This window comes from Canis lupus, chromosome 19 (genome assembly GCF_048164855.1).
Source record: "Canis lupus baileyi chromosome 19, mCanLup2.hap1, whole genome shotgun sequence".
Classification (NCBI taxonomy): domain Eukaryota; kingdom Metazoa; phylum Chordata; class Mammalia; order Carnivora; family Canidae; genus Canis; species Canis lupus.
Window position 1 is genome coordinate 35435198 of NC_132856.1, and position 14375 is coordinate 35449572.

The following is a 14375-nucleotide window of genomic DNA, read 5'->3' on the forward strand; positions in this document are numbered from 1 at the left end:
CCAGCAGGCGAGCGGGCGAGCGCGCCGAGCGGCCGGGCGGGGGGCCCCGCGGAGCGCAGCCCTGGCGGCGCGGCGCGGGCGCGCGTCTCGGGACTGCGGCGGGTGCCGCCCCCTCGGCCGCCAGCCCCGCCCGGCCCCGCGCCCGGCCCCGGCCCTGCGCGCCTTGCCCTCCCTCCCTCCCTCCCTCCCTCCCTCCCTCCCCTCCCCCTCCCCCCCGCTCCCCGCGCCGCTCCACCTCCCGCTCCTCCTCCCGCTGCTGCTCGCTCGGGCTCGGGCTCGGGCTCCGGCTCCGGCGCCGGCTCCGGCTCCTCCCGGCCGCCCGGGGCCAGGGCGACGTGAGGTTGTAAAAATCCATGTGGGACGGCCCCGGGGCGAGCATCGCAAAGGTGAGACGTCGACGCCGGGGCCGCGGCCGCCGGGCGCCGGGTTCCCGCGGGGCGCCCGAGCCGGGCATCCCTCGTGCCGGGTCCCCCTCACTCGTGGGGAGCTGCAATGCGTTATCGCGGGGAGCCGAGGGGTGAACCATCCGCCTCCCCCGGGGCTGTTGGGGCGGGGGGAAGGATGGGGCGGCCTAAGGGCGGATCTGCCTTGATGGAGAAACCCCCGGATCGGAACAAGTGCACGGCTTGCTCTGGCGCGCGGTGGCCGCTCGCTCCCCCGGCGGCCCGGGCCACCTCCCGCAGTCCCTCCCCGGCAGCCACCCTCACTGCCATCGTCTTCCTTCTCCCCGGCTCCCCATCCTTCTCCTCCCGGCTTTTCCCCCCTCTTGCCTCGAGGGGTGGGGTGTTCGCAGGGGCAAGGGGCTCGGGAACCCCAAGCAGAACAAAGTGGAGAAAGGGGGAGCAGCCCTAGTGCAGGGGGGTGGGGTGCCTGGCTGCCTCGGTGGGCTCCGAGGGGACAGTGTTAAGAAAAAAGAAAAAAAAAAAAATCCGTGTCAGGGAAAATGAAGCCGGCTTTACTGGGGAGGGGTAGAGGGTGGTGGTGCATGAAAACGAAGGGATGTGCAATTAAACTGAACGATAGTCCTTTCGTGCCTCTCCCCACCTCCGAATTATACAAGAAAAGGAGGGGGGGTACTTAGGAGGTGGCACTTAATTTTTTATTTTCATTTTTTAAAAAAGATTTGGTGCGAGCCTTTTCAAAGATCATCTTAGGACGGTGAAGATTAAGGGCTGCTTGGTGCGGGATAATAAAACAGCGCTCATAAACTCTCGGGTCGGCCCGGCCTTATTTATTTTGTACTTAAGGGTCTCTGTTCTCCTTGCCAGAGAGGGAGAGTCTGCTCTGTTAGGAGCGCATCGATTTTAGGCGGCTACCTGCCTTTGCTGGATGAAAGGCAATTTACTCCCGGAGTGGTGAATTGTCAGGTCCCTCTGTGATTGACAGTCACACCTGCCACTTATGTGGGCAGAACGGGGACCGGTAAAACCTCAAGAGCCAATCAACGCTCGGGAGAGGAGGGCAGCTCCCACTTGTCATGGTTAGTTTCCTGGTTGGCTTTTTAAATCAGTGGTTTTACTTAACCATTGGTTTCCACCAGGTATGAGGCTCCAGCTGTGAGAGGCAGACCAGCGGGGAGAAAACTCTTCGAAAATGGGCTTAGAAGCAAGTATGCTTGACTTGTGTTTGTTTCTTCTCTCCCCCTTCTCTTCTCACTAGTTGTAGTAGTTGGGGATGCTCAGGCCATTGGCTTAAAAATGAAAAGGAAATGGATCTGTATAAGAAATTCAGTGGTGAGGGGGCTCATTGGGGTTTAGAATCGTTCACCTATTTTTCTAGAATTGCAGCCTCCCTTATAAGAGACACCATTTACTGTTGAGCTATTTGGGAAAAAGGGTGTGGCACTTTGTCTCCTATGGTCACTCTTGTCCTTGTAAAGTCACATTGTTTTCTCAGTATACAGTAGTACTTGGCTCTTGGCTCTATTAATGGATTTATAAGATATTTTTGAAGCAGACAAGCATACTTTGTTAGGACTGCCATAAATAGAAGGGGTTCTTTTAGTTTTTGACGGTGTAACAACTTCTGGAAGTGAGGATTTGCCTTCTTCACTTACAGTTTGGCTGTCAGTTTGGAGGTGGCAGTGGGGTCAAGCCAGATCCTTTCTGGAGGGTGGAAGAGTTTGCCTTTAAGGTGAGTTTGCTTCTAAGGTGAGCCATCTTGTCTTCTGCCTCTGTGCTTTAATAAAAGCCCTGCACAGTTTGGGAGGGCGGTGTGTGGATGGTGACGGAAGCATGGTTTCACCAGCAAGACTTTCATGGGTGGATGGAGTGTGGGCAGCAGGAAGGACCAGCTCCTCCTCAATTCTCTATAAGTGAAAGGCTTATTTTTTTCAATGCCCTTCTTCCTGAATTCAGTAGAAAATTTACTGGTTGATCCTGTTACCTTATAGAAGCTGTATCTGGATATGATAGAAAGCCATGCATTCATTATTTTGTGAACAGATTGTGGGCCAGAGTACACTGATTAGGATGGTTTTCATGTACCAGCCAGCTTTGTCAGGGTAGTATTATTACTATTATTATTATTATTGCTGTTGCATATGCTAGCACTTTGTGGAATATTTTCATACACTATCTTTTTAAAAACTTTCAGAGCTTCTATAAGGTAGGGGTTATTATTATTTCCCCCAAATTACAGATAAGGAAGCTAAAAGGAATTATGTATCTTGCCACAGTTTAGTGTAAGAGTGAGCACTTGAGTCAAATTTCTCTGACCCAGAGCCTTTGACCTTGGCTGTGGCCTTGAATTCAAATTTTGGTCCTGCTGTCTGTATGTGTCCATTCTGAAGTATGGACTCTCCCAGCACACATAGGGCCTATTCTGTTGAATCCATTGCGATGTTAATGGTCTTTGCACTGTGTGCCTTGCCACTCTGAAGACCAAAGGCCATCACTTTACCAATAGACAAATTTGGTAACCTTGGGTATTATATATTTCCTGTAAGTCAGCTTTTGGCCCAGTGGAAATTTGGTTCCAAATGTAATGATGATTATTTAAAAGAAGGTAAAACAAAACAAAATCCACACTATTCTACTTTTACTGATACCTTAAATTTCCAGCTGGAGTTCAGAATTGGTATTGGTTGAATACATGCTCTTATCATTCAGTTGGCTTTTTTTCCTTTTCCTAAGGGATTGGAATTTTATTTTCTCTTTCACTTATAAAGTGACTCCATTTCATTAGTGATTTTTTTAATATAATTGTATTTTAAATTATTTTACTGGAATAGTATGGCCCTCTTGTTTTATTATGTTGAAAAAGTCGTAAGACTTAAGCCTTATTGGTATCTTCCCATTGGTGAAATGCAATGGTCATGGTTTGTCTAAACAGATATCCTCAAATATAAGGATATGGTGTTGGAATCCATAAATTTACCTCAACAGATAGTCTTTGACTTGGTTGAGGTTAACTTTGTGTAATCATCATCACCTTCTTCTTCTTCTTCTTCTTCTTCTTCTTCTTCTTCTTCTTCTTCTTCTTCTTCTTTTTTAAACTAGGGACACCCTTTAACCCCTTTTATCAGCAAAGAAGTTAACATTTTGGCTGTTATATGAGAGACCTACTTGCCAGCCAATGGTTTAGTTTCTTTATTGTGACTTTCATTATTTTGGAAAAATAGAACAAATGGAAAATGGAAAAGCACTGATATTAATGAAAATTGTAGGTCTTATATCTAAAACAGTTGATCCAAGGAGAAACATCACTGGGTGTACCAAAAGCAGGTTCTTCAATCTGTTCTTTCTTGAGTGAAGAAAAGGAACAAAGTGAATTAATATGTAAGAAATTCTAAAATACACCAATTGATAAAAGTTACATTAGTCAAGTTTTGCTGTGTATCAAAACTTCTTGACTTACAGCAACAGGTATTCATTTTCACACTCCTGAGTTTTTAGGTTGGCCATGATTTGGCTGATCTAGGCTGAGCTCCTGAGGTGGCTCTGCTGTTGGCTGCATGTTTTGTTCTGGTCTGCTCCTCATGTTTTCTGGGGCCCAGGAGGAAGGGATAGCAGCTGCTTGAGACATACCCCTCTTGTGGCAGATAACTGGATTTGATAGCTGAGTCAAACTGCACAAGCAATGTCATTTTCACAAAAAAACTTTTTGGACATGGCATGTCCCATAGTGAAGATCAACATCCATGGGTAAAAGCAGACTCTGCCCATAGTAGAGGAGGGAATATTTGATGAACTATAATCAGAACTGCCACAACATGTAAAAAGTATGGTGTTTTAGAGAATTTTATGATTTTTTCTTTTTATTCTTGGGGAATACAGTCTTCATCTCCTCACTCCCACAACAAGCTTTATAACATATAAAGCTAGTAGTGTGTTTAACTTTTACAGTTCAGGAATATACCATGTTTGATTCTAAAGGATTGACTATAAATGTGGGTATGAGTATGTACATGAATTACTTAAATTATCAAGGCACTGTTTATTAGAACCTACTGTGTTCCAAGAGACTATACTCAATGGAATAAGGAACACAGGAGTTTTTATCTGAAATGGGATCTGCCACCATAGAGCTTATTATTAGGAGTAAGTATCAGAAACACTTCCTGGATGAAATGGCATTTTCCTGGACCTTGAAGCAGAGATAATGTTGGAGATATATAGAGAGCATTTAGATATATATTAGTAAAAATGTAAGAAGAACATCTAGATATAATGAGTTATTTCATTTGGCCAGAGGGTAAGATAGATGAATAATAATAATAACAATAGTAATTATAATAATAGCAGTAATTACAATTTGACTTTTATTGAGCTATTAACCACTGTGCTTCTCACTTTACATAAAATATATAATTTAATATTGGGATAGACAGTACTGATTGCTTATCCAATATTCATTCTCTCCTTTCTAACTGAAAGAACCCCAATTTTGTTTGAGATGGAAATAAGCCCATCTCACTTTCCAAGATGACCTTAACAGCCTAGAGTGGCCATGAGACTCAGGTCTTATAATGAATAAGTGGATGTTGTTGGTTGGGGGCTTTCTTTTCTTTTCTTTTCTTTCTTTTTTTTAAAGATTTTATTTATTTATTTATGATAGACATAGAGAGAGAGAGAGAGAGAGAGAGAGAGAGAGGCAGAGACACAGGCAGAGGGAGAAGCAGGCTCCACACTGGGAGCCCAAAGCGGGGCTCGATCCCGGGATTCCAGGATCGCTCCCTGGGCCAAAGGCAGGTGCCAAACCGCTGAGCCACCCAGGGATTCCCAGTTGGGGGCTTTCTTGAAAGCTTAGTAAGGATGACACATTTGGCTATGATACCCCAACAACTTTGGCCCCTTTCTGCTTCCTGCTGCTGGGAACCCGGGTGCAATGCCTGAAAGGCCCACAGCCAACCACAACGACAAAGATAGGACCATGTATTAAAAAATTCCAGCAAAGCTGGAACTTGGAAGGATCGTGATCTTGATGATGTTGTTGAGCCATAGTACCAGCCTAAACTGACTTCTCCCATACTTTTTTCTTTTTTTTTAGGGGAGAGGGGCAGAGGGAAGAGAGAGAATCTTAAGCAGGCTCCATGCCCAGCATGGAGCCCAACGTGGGGCTAGATCCCAGAACCCTGAAATCATGACCTGAGCTGAAATCAAGACTGACTGAGCCACCCAGGTGCCCCCTCCCATACTTCTTATTGCATAAAACAAATAACCTCCTTACCTGCAGGCCACTATATGCTGTTTGTAGTCAAACATAATTCTCACTGTTACATTCTCTCAAGAGCCTTTCAAAGTAGATGCCATCATACCAATTTTATAGGAGAAAATATTGAAACTCAGATTAAGGAATTTACACAAGATCCAGGATTCATTACTATGCCACCATCTTGCCTTTGGCTGGGCAGGATAAGTACTACAGCAGAGATAATGTTGGAAAAGTAGGTTAGGGGAAAATTGAGGGGGTAACTGGATTCCAGGTTGAAAAGTTTTGAGTTTTATTTCATGGGCTATATACGATGATTTGAAAAAGCCAGAGACTGGAGGTTAGAAGACCATTGAGGTTTAAGTATGTGATACTTAATGCTTTAGTGTGAATGAAAGTGGAGGAAAAGCTGGGTACAGAGCAGAGCTGGGAACATGAGAAGAGAATGGAGTTGAGTGAATGCAAATCATAGCTAGCTGTTACCTGTAATCTTCTGAGAACAAAATGAAAGTCTCCTGAAGGTTAGTATTAACTTCTACTAATGGCTTCACATTTGCCAGGAAGTAAGGAATGAGTAATATAGAGAATTGCTAATGGGATGATGTGAATCATTATTTAGTGCAGTAGGGTGGGCACCACTTATCATCCATACCATTTATTGTGTGACATGATTTTGGTCTGGGTCTGGCTCTGGCTCTGTTGTGCCAGTTAAAGGGAACAGAGATGAAGGGTAAGACCAGAGGGTGGTGCAACGGTACAACAAATCTGTCAAAGGACATCTGCTAAACATTCTGGAGCTTTCCTGGAGGTGGGGTGGGGTCACTTTAACTTCCTGGCTGCCCATTTTTCCCCTCTTTCTACTTTTTAAATCTGTAAAACAAAAGATTTGGTTTACATTAGTGGTTTTCAAATGTTTTTCAGCTGTAGAAACTTTTTTGTCTTTCCTAAATAAAAACTTATCTGGACCCTCAGTGCAGTTAGAGAGGAAAAAAAAAAAAGCAAAGTTGCTCTGAAAATTCAGAGTCCAAGTTTATGTTGTTTGAGATTCCTTCATGTTGAGGTCACTGTTTTCAAATGATCCCTATACACCCTCCCAGGTCTAGGATTTGAAAGCCTTAGAGCTATGTAGTTGTTTTATTGGAGCATCCTCTTTAATAAATCCCTTTGCTATTTATTCCACAGCTTGTTAGTCTTGTATCACCTGTGGTAGAGATCGTTCATGTTCTCCCCAGCTACTTTTCTCTCCTAGGTGTATATTGGAAGTGACTTGTGTCATGTCTATGCTAAAATATTTAATTTACAGTGTGAGACCATCCAGTGCTCACTTCTGCTGTGATGGTCATGGAAGCAGGTGTTGAGATGGAGCTTCCATCTAACTGGGTCCTTGAGTCACTAAATGAGCAATTGGAATGGGACATATAATGTGACCAATATATAAACCTTTGTTGTTTTAAACCATTGAGATTTTATGATTGTTTGTTTATGTGGTACTTTTTTTTTTTAAAGCTTAGCCTTTCTGATCCTCTTTTAGTACATGTACCAAACTTCATTTAACTTGCTTTTTTTTAAAAAAAATATTTATTTTATTATTTTTCTGGGGGGATGTAGAGTGAGAGAGTGAGAGAAAGAGAGAGAAGTTGGGGTAGAAGGAGAGGGAGAGAAAGAATCTTAAGCAGGTTCCATGCCCAGCACAGAGCCTGATGCAGGGCTTGTTCTCACAACTCTAAGATCTTGAACTGAGCTGAGATCAAGAGTTAGATGTTTAACTGACTGAACCACCCAAACACCCCTAAAGATTTTATTTTTAAGTAACCTTTACATGCAACGTGGGGCTCGAACTCATGACCCAAGATCAAGAATTGCACTCTACACCAATTGAGCCAGTCAGGCACCCCATCATTTAACTTAACTTTTTACATGTCTTCTGGATCAACCTGAAGCCTGTTCAACTTGTCCTTACTTTGTGGTTAGGAAAGCAATTGGAAAGCATCTATATCAGCTGTCCATGCAGGTCTCTATACTAATAGATTCCTTGAACTGGAATGCTTATGTTTAGTAACACTCACTTTCATGTAAAAAAAAGTCTGTTGTGTAGTGCACCTTACTTAAAAAAAAAATGGCTTTAATTTAATGACTTGTTGCTTTTTTTAGGTAATAGAGCTCAGTGACTTGGGGAAGAATAATGATTATCACTTATCATAATAATGGCTACTATTGATTACTTATTCATTGATTTGTGAAATATTTATTGAGCATCTACAATGTGATAGATACTCAGGGGCATAGAGCTGAGCCAGAGATAGCTCTTCGGTTGGAGCTTACACTTTATTTTTTAAAATTATTTTTTAAAAGATTTTATTTATTTATTCATGATAGAGAGAGAGAGAGAGAGAGGCAGAGACACAGGCAGAGGGAGAAGCAGGCTTCATGCAGGGAGCCCGATGTGGGACTCGATCCCCGGACTCCAGGATCACGCCCTGGGCTGAAGGCAGGCGCTAAACCACTGAGCCACCCAGGGATCCCCTGGAGCTTACACTTTAGTTGGGAGTTGTAGATGTTAGTTCTATTCTATGAAAGATACCATTTACTGAGCATTTACTATGTGCTAAGTGCTTTATATTCCTCATTTCAGATTACCTATAATGGTAGGTATATTATTCCTATTTTATAGATGAGGAAACTGAGGCTCAAAGAATTTTCTAAGCTCTATGAAGGCAAGAGCTTTTGCTTTATGCTGTATTCCCAGTGCCTACAAGAGTCTTTTATTTTTTTCTCCCATGGAGCCCAACTTGAGGCTTGAATTCATTACTCTGAGATCAAGACTTGAGCTGAGATCAAGAATCAGACACTTAACCAGTTGAGACACCAGGCACTCCCTAGAAGAGTCTTTAGTGCATAGTAGATGCTCAAATAAATGTCTGTTGATTGAATGAATGAACAGAAGAACTTGATCAAAGTTAATACCGTGGCAGATCTAGAATTTTTTTTTTTTTTTTTTAAGATTTTATTTACTGATTCATGAGAGAGACAGAGAGAAGCAGAGACATAGGCAGAGGGAGAAGCAGGCTCCATGTAAGGAGCCCAACGTGGGACTTGATCCTGGATCTCCAGGATCACATCCTGGGCTGAAGGCGGTGCTAAACTGTTGAGCCACCCAGGCTGCCCCAGATCTAGAATTCGAATCCACGTCTGCTTGACCCGCAAGGTCGCTAAATTATCGCTTGCCACAGTAGGTGCTGTGAGTGGCCCCATGATTACAATAGAAACAACAACTGGGCCCCATTGTTTTTGTGAAGACACCAGGAAAAGCCAGGCTGTCTTTCTTCAGCATCTAGGGCTGAGTCCTCTGTGTGATTTGCTACTCACTCTGTCTCAGTTGTGGAAGCTAAAGGCCACAACCTCACTGACTTAATTGCTGATATAATTGGTTACCCCTTTCTTGGGCCAGTTCAACTTCTGCCCTAGTCAGATTTTCTTAGCCCTTGGCTGGCTGTTTTCCAGTGTTGTGTCTCAAGTTCTGCATTTAAGTTTTTGGGCATTCCCTTTCCACTTTCATCTTTCAGATTTATTGCTTTGAAGTTCCAGGGAATCTCTAGTTGCTGGCACCTAGTGAGCACTCAACAGAATTAAAAAGAGAAGAGGAAGGAAAGAAAGGCTGCCTTCACTGTCAGGAAGGAACTAAGTGATTATTTGTTCCTGAAAGTCAATGATGAGATTGTGGCCCCAGCAGATGAAAAGTATGGGTTGGGTCGCAGGGCATCCCTAGGATACACCTCTAGGCAGAGGGGCAGTGACAATAATCATAGGTGCCTTATACAAGCAGTTTTACTTTGCTGTGGTTTATTCTTTAGATTTTATATTTTGCTCACTCAATTCTCTGTGTGCAGTGTGTTTGCACATGTGCGCGCATGTGTGTGTGATAGTGTTTCTTTTTTTTTTCCCTTGCCTTACAGCTTTCCACTCCTAAAGGTAGTTGTCATGACATGATATCAGAGTATGAATGAATTGCAGGCAGCAAAGTGCCTTCCCTGTAAATGTATTAAGAGCAAACTATTAATTCAAGGCAACTCCTTAGTGGCTTAGAAGACAAGAGCTTGAATGGAAATTGAGCAATGTGACTGTTCTGCAAGAATATTCTCAGATCCTCATACAGACTGTGAGAGACTTTCCACTAAAGTGGTGTGGCTAAATATAATAGGAAAAGGCAAAGTTTTATATAAGAAACTAAATCTAGTTGTGCTTCGTAATTACTAGTTGGTATGTAGCAAGTTTCTCTAAAACAAGGTGGATGTGGTCAGAGTGAGAGGTTCATCCTCTGGGGTCCAAGGTGACTGAAGGTGGGGTCTGAGAGTTGCTCTGGGGGTGAACTCTGCTCTGAAGGTAGAGGTTTGAGCTGCTCTGCAAGATATGTAGTTAGATTGGTACTATGATCCCTTGTTATTTTCTTGGTGATACTGGCAGCCACCAAACTCCTACCAAGATGGCTTTCTTATGCATGGTTTCAGGCAGATTAGCCATGCTGCCTTGCTGCCAGCCAGCTCAATGTTAACTGTTATCACCTGGAGGAGCAAAACTGTGGTTCAAAGAGCAGGATCCTGGGAGCAATGTTGTTGACTCTTTCACATTTGGCTCTCAGGAGAGGGCTTTTGATGTATTTTCTTTCCCGTGATGTGTGTTTTTTTCCTTCTAGGTAAAGTTCCCTCCTACCCCTTCTTTGTTTTGCATTTTGGCCCTTTAACCATCTAGTTCATGGAACCTCTCCATGGGGGGATGCAGAACGTTTGGTTGTGAATGGGATGATAGCTTGGCATTCTTAGGAGCTCTTTGAAAGTAGATCTTGTTTGATGCTGGGTGGATACAAAGGCAACTGAGTTTCAGTGCCTGCTGTTTATTAGGCTTGCAAGTAAAGAGCTGATAGCAGGGGTACACAAGGGGCATTCTTTACCTTTTTTGTTAAGTCCAAGAAAAAGCTATCTTTTCATACAAGCTCCAAATACTTTGACAGCCCATCTTGAATTCAGTAACACAAACAGTTGCTTAGAATAACTTCAGAGCAGATTCTTTTGGATATAGAGATGTGAGCACTGACCTGTGAGTCAAAAGACCTCAGTTCCATTTTTGGGTTTGCCACTAGCTTTCTCCTTATTTGAACATCTCTTGGTATGTGTCAAAATCATCTGGTCCTTTTCCAGATCTAAAATGATATTTTTTTACAACAGTTTTTTCATGCAAAGAATCAATGAACTGTCATTTTATTAGCTATTTTATCTTGGAAAACAAGATGGGCAGTGTGCATTCATGATAGACTTTTAACAAGGAGTTAAGTTTGTATTATATATTCACCATATGTGTGTGTGTGCTTTATGCCAGTCCTCTGCTGGGCATAGGGGGGTACAACTGTAAACAGAGCAAATGATTTTTAGGGGCTTAGGGATTGTAGTATTTAGTGGGGCACTAGACATTAAGGAGGCTATTATGGAGGAGCACCCAGGCTGTCATGGAAGACTTGGGAGAGTCAGGATAAAGGATGAGAATGGCTTCTTAAAGAAGGTGACACCTAGGGTGAGCTGGAACACTAGGTGGCATTAGCTGGCTACCCTTGGTTTTGATGGTACAAATAACAGAGGGGAATGGTCTAGGTCCAAAGATGAGCAAGAGAATGGGAGAGTTGGGATTTGAGGGGGTGAAAGTAGACCTGTGAAACTGGAGATTAGCTTGGCTGGGGATGGGGGATGATGAAAGAGGCCAGACACAGTGGCACGTGTGAAGACTCTGTGTTTCACTATGGAGACGAGGTTTGAACTTTATCACCAAGGGGTTTCAGTAGGGGACTAACATGAATAGATGCTGAATTCTCTTTATTCTTTCATTCCACTTTCATGGCAATAACTACTTGATTTGGGTGTTTGTGGGAGTATGTGGGGTTTGAAATTGGGGTGAGGGAGTGGTAGAATGACCTGGAAGACAATAGAAAGATTATAAATATGACCTTGGGAATCCTAGCAATGCCCATTCTGATTCCATTGACCAAACACAATTTATGCATCCTTAATACCTTTAAAAGACCTTTCTTTTCTTTTCTTTTCTTTTCTTTTGTTTTCTTTTCTTTTCTTTTTTCTTTTCTTTTTTAAGATTTTACTTATTTATTCATGATACACACACATACATACACAGAGAGAGAGGCAGACCTATGCAGAGGGAGATGCAGGCTCCATGCAGGGAGCCTGATGCAGGACTTGATCCTGGAACTCCGGGATCACGCCCTGAGCCAAAGGCAGACGCTCAACTGCTGAGCCACCCAGGCATCCCAAAAAGACCACTTTTCAAGTAAAGATGTTCCTGATCTATAGTGGGACTCCACATTGCTTATTGGTTTTGAGAATCTTTGCAAATGTTATCAGGGACTAAGTTCTTTTCTATGAGTTTTGAGCAGAGCCAGAGAGTATGGCTCCTGTTGTAAAATTGTCGTAAATATTTGCAGTTTAATGGATGGCATTAAACTGACACTGTTAGACTAATAGAAGGAAATTCATAGTATACAGCTTCTGAAAATAGTGTGAGAAAGTTCATGAACAGAAATGGTTTACTCCCTGAAATGCGCAAGATTGAGTGTGCTGCAGCCACATTCAATATCCTATGCCTACCAGCTGCCTATGACTTTACTGTTGTATGACTTTTACCACTTTTGTACATTAGATAGTAACATTGCTAAACTACCTTTTTATCTTTATGCATTAATCTTGACTTCCATCCTTCAGTTTATGGACCAACATTTTGAGCTATTGTAATCATGGTCTTAACTCCTAACAAATAATTTTATTTCAGCAGCACCACCATATTTGTATAGCAGAGTTTATGTGATCGTTTGAAAATTTCTTGAATCTTGTCATTATTTTATAAAAAGTAAATGCAATGGAAATATATAGGCAGTAATGTAGGGAGAGGTACGAGCCTCACACTTTTTTTTTTTTTTTAAAGAATTTTATTTATTTATTCATAGAGACAGAGAGAGAGAGAGAGAGGCAGGGACACAGGCAGAAGGAGAAGCAGGCTCCATGCAGAGAGCCTGATGTGGGACTCGATCCAGGGTCACGCCCTGGGCTGCAGGCGGCGCTAAACCGCCGCGCCACTGGGGCTGCCCACGAGCCTCAAACTTCATGTAATTGAGGTAAAGATGGAAACCATTAAACATGCCCAGTATGGATGGTGTTTACCTTTAGTCAGATGCTTTGGACTTAAATTGACCACCTCTGTATAGATAGTTGTGGGAGATAAGAACTAAGTTAAAGGTTATAGACATATGAGATGTGGAAATAAACTTTGGATAAAGAGCAAGATGTAATTTGGGATTTTATTTTTTATTTGTTTTGGTAACAGAGCATCCCTTTTTAACATGTAGGCCTAGTCAACTTTTAAGTTCAGTTTTTTTAAAAAAGTACATATTCAGTACTTTTTCCTATAAAAGTAGAGGATAGAAATTGAATTTCTTATCAGTCTTATTTAGGAGAATCCACCAGAGTCAGTAACCTGTTCCTCTGGTTTGCTAATTGGCATAGGTGATCACTGTGCTAACAAAATTCTCTGTGTATTTTGGCAAGCAAGTAAAGACAAACCGAAGCAAATAAAATGGTACTTAGCAAGGTATATATACACTTTAGTGGATTTTCATGATTTCTTGGTTTCTTTTGGTATACTGTAGAACAGGAAAAGACTAAATGCATCTTAGTCTTCGTTGTAAGCCTTAATGATGCTAAGATCGTACATTCAGAGGCAAAGAGAAGGGGTAGGAATTAAAGTTTGTGTATGGTTAACTTCATCGCCCCCTAATTCACCAGGTCAGAAGGGTACAGAGCTGATCTGTCTGTTTTGGAAAATCTGGTTGATATCTGGGACCTTATCTAACTTCCTTTGTGGGTCTAGCCCACTTCTAAAAAGAATTGAATGGGATGCAAAATTCCAGTTCCTTTTGGTGTCTTTTGTGGTTAAATGGTGAGTGATAAATCATAAGAAGGTGTTAATCAGGTAAAGGATGGGGAATAGTAGCTCTTGGATTTTTAATCTCTTCCTGAAACTGAGAAACTTAGTTTAACTTCAGTTAGAAAGGCATTTAACTATTGGACTAGAAGTTCGAGAAATTTACAAATATCTACTATGTGTCAGGCACTTTGCTAAACATGTTCAAGAATTATCTCATTTAATCTTTATAGTAAGTCCATGATCCAAGTATTATTTCTCATGATGAGGAAATTAATGTTTATAGAAGTTAAGAAAGTTACTTTTAGTAGTGAACACTGAAACAAGTATTTCTTGAAGGTAATTATTTGGGACATACAGGCATCACTAGTAGGTGAACAAGGGTATGAGATGGGGAAGAGAAGGCAGACAAGGCAGTAGCTTATTCTGTAAGCTACTACAGTGGTGACTGGAGTTTAATTTAATCTCACAAAGAAATTCTGGAGGTTAAAAAAAAAAACCCTCTGGAGGTGGTGTAAAACACCTCCCTTAGGATGATCTTACAGGAGGTGGGAAGGTACAGGAATGTGAAACCACCAGGTTCTGTCAATTGTTTCTTTTTCTTTTAGTTTTTAAAATTTATTTTTATTAACTTTATTTTTTACTGTGGTAAAATACATATAACTTTTACAATTTTATTTTATTTTATTTTTATTTTTAAAAATTTTATTTATTTATTCATGAGAGACACAGAGACAGAGAGAGAGGCA

The 14375-nt window shown here is 42.0% G+C and overlaps 1 protein-coding gene across 25 annotated transcripts in view; it reads left to right on the top strand.

Annotated features, from left to right (window-relative positions):
• The first annotated feature begins 231 nt into the window (after positions 1 to 231).
• Positions 232 to 14375, top strand: part of ERC2 (ELKS/RAB6-interacting/CAST family member 2) — a 906960-nt gene continuing 892816 nt past the window's right edge. For 14 of the 25 annotated variants that reach the window (XR_012011918.1, XR_012011916.1, XR_012011917.1 and 11 more), the window contains exons 1-2: positions 232 to 386; positions 2059 to 2133. The gene's annotated coding sequence lies outside the window, so the exon portion shown is untranslated. Of the gene's footprint in view, positions 387 to 1540; positions 1610 to 2058; positions 2134 to 5490; positions 5623 to 14375 lie in introns of all 25 variants that reach the window. The other 11 variants (XM_072785829.1, XM_072785830.1, XM_072785826.1 and 8 more) reach the window with 6 other exon arrangements.